Below are 2,668 nucleotides of genomic sequence, written 5' to 3'. Positions count from 1 at the left end.
CTCATTCATTAGGTAGATTCATGTAATCAATCACATCTTTAATGTGATTCCTAGGTTATTGGGTTACTAACCACATTAGTAACTAATATGCTATTCATATTAATCCCAACCGTATTGCCCATTAGTTTATGACAACATGAGTTTACTCATCCAATTATCATAATCTAATTTAAGTATTACCCCATATTCATGAAAAATGATTTTCGATAATTCAGGTGTTACCGTAAGACCCCGAGCTTGAGTTTACTCAACAACCCAAAGGCCCTCAGTACTGTCGGCTGAATTATAATATTAGGGAGGGACAACCGATTTTAATAACTTGCTTATTTACTTAACTTTTTAATGAGGGATTTTATTTTAGGTCTCATAATCTAACTTAGTCTTGATTTGCTTTAGCATACATCAGACACATACATTCACATACATTGGCGTTATGGACATATCATCTAAATTATTCCGTCGAGCCAGAGACGGAATAAAAGGGCAAACCTAAGGAAATACTAACTATTACATATTTCTCTTTAGGTCCTCCGTCTTCTCCATGGCGTCTTGAAATTACATATTAATTTCTATACTACTAAAGAAAACTTCAATTGAATTGAAGGGAATCAGATGAGAGGAGAAATTACAATAGATAGTAGAAATGCAGGACTCGCAGGCCCTATTTCAAAAATACCAAAAGACTAAAAGATGGTCCAAATATGTCCATAACTCCAAACATGCACAGACTCAATTAAATAAATTTAATTGGTTGATTACATAACTATCTTATGTAATATTTATGTTAATCACATTAACTTATCAAATTAACTTTCATCCAATTTTACTTCTAATAGTTTCGTATCTTTTATATTAATTTTTAGATTAATATAACTATACAAAACTTTAATTATGCACGTTCCAATTATTTTGATTTTAATTCATTTAACATTTTGATTTACAAATTGGTAAAACAAACTTTTAAACAAATTTTCATTCGATAATCAAAACAGAAAACTATCAATTTCTGAAACATATATATTTAAATATAAAAACGATTTTAAACAATTTAAAATCAAGTGGGTCTCGGGCCGGGCTCGAGAGTGGGCTGCTGCCGATTGGCAGCGGCCCTAGGGCGGCTGAACCGCCGCTGCCTTGCGGCAGCGGTGGCCAGGCGCCGCACGCGGCTGCTGCCGAGGCGGCAGCCGCGCGACAGCGGCCAGTCGCGCCGCACGCGGCGCGACTCGGGCTGCTGTCGTATTATTTTTTTATATATAATAACAATTTTAAATATATATATATATCAGTTCTAAAACGGTTTTAAAACGATTTTCAGAAAATAGGAAAAACTACTATAGATTTCCGTTTTATCTTTAGAATTAATAAAACTGATTTTATCAATCTAACTATAAAACTAATAGATTTCGTTATAATGATTATCAACCAAAATAATTAGGAACATACGCATAATCTATTTTATTTAAACTTATTTATCCTTAGAATTAATTAATCAAAACAATTTGTTAATTAATCCTAACTATAAATATTCATTCAATCCTATTGAAAACTTCTAAATTTTCATATATGAAATAACGGATTTAACGATGGCTTTGATACCACTGTTGGAAATTAGGCTAAGGTATAACAGTGGAAATATAAAAAATTTAACCTATTTCCATTCAACCCTAGGATCCGTTAATCGTTATTTCATATAAAGAAGGATAAGAAGAATTACCTTTTGACGATCAATCTACCGTTGTTAATGAAGTGCCCGCAACTCTTCTCCGAGTTCCCAAACACGAAATAAAATACGGGAAGATTAATTTAGAATCAACCGTTGAATAGCAACCAAAGTAGATTGCCTCTAACTAATCAACACAAGATCAAGGATAAAAGAAATAGATGAAATCAATTGATCAAAGGAAGCCGTAGAGAAATCTCGTCCTCGAACTAGGGGTGTCGAATTTTCTCTCTCTTACACTAGGGTGGATTTCGAAAATCTCAATAGGGGATTAGCTAGTTAATTTTGAAAATCTCATAGGGTGGGGTATTTATAATCTCTTGTATCTAATCCCTAGTTAGATAGAATTAGGTTACTGAATAGGAATTCAATTCGGAATAGAATTCCTAATTATTATCTCATTATATATCTAATATATTAAGGATAATAATAATAACCTTATTGGATAATAATAGGAGTATTATAATCTAATTAAAACTCCTAACTTATTTATCTCTTAATTAATTTAATTCATAATCCTAATCTAATTAGGTTTAACAAAATCAAATTAATTATTCATGTATATCACTACATGAATTTCGACCCCCCCTTGGTCCATGGGCCTTATTGGGCTCAATTGGGCTTCCATCAATTAATTAACATCTATCTCTCTTTTAGGTTCCAAGTCTTATGTGTGACCCATTAGGTTCTTATTGCTTCTAGCCATATGCAACGTTATTAAATAATTTTCAAAGAATTATATTTAATCTTTGCATAACGGAATGATGTACAGAGTATGTGATTAGCAAGTCCGTAATCATTCCCCCAGAGCTATAAGAAGACAGGTTGATTCTGTCGTTAACCTTTCCGTATTAGTTACAGTACAATTCGATCCTTTATCAACTACATCCTTGAACTGAATCTTATGACTATGGATGATGTCAAGTCACATATAGCGATCTACACAAG

The sequence above is a fragment of the Euphorbia lathyris genome, chromosome 7 (genome assembly GCF_963576675.1).
Source record: "Euphorbia lathyris chromosome 7, ddEupLath1.1, whole genome shotgun sequence".
Classification (NCBI taxonomy): domain Eukaryota; kingdom Viridiplantae; phylum Streptophyta; class Magnoliopsida; order Malpighiales; family Euphorbiaceae; genus Euphorbia; species Euphorbia lathyris.
This window is presented reverse-complemented; position numbering follows the sequence as displayed.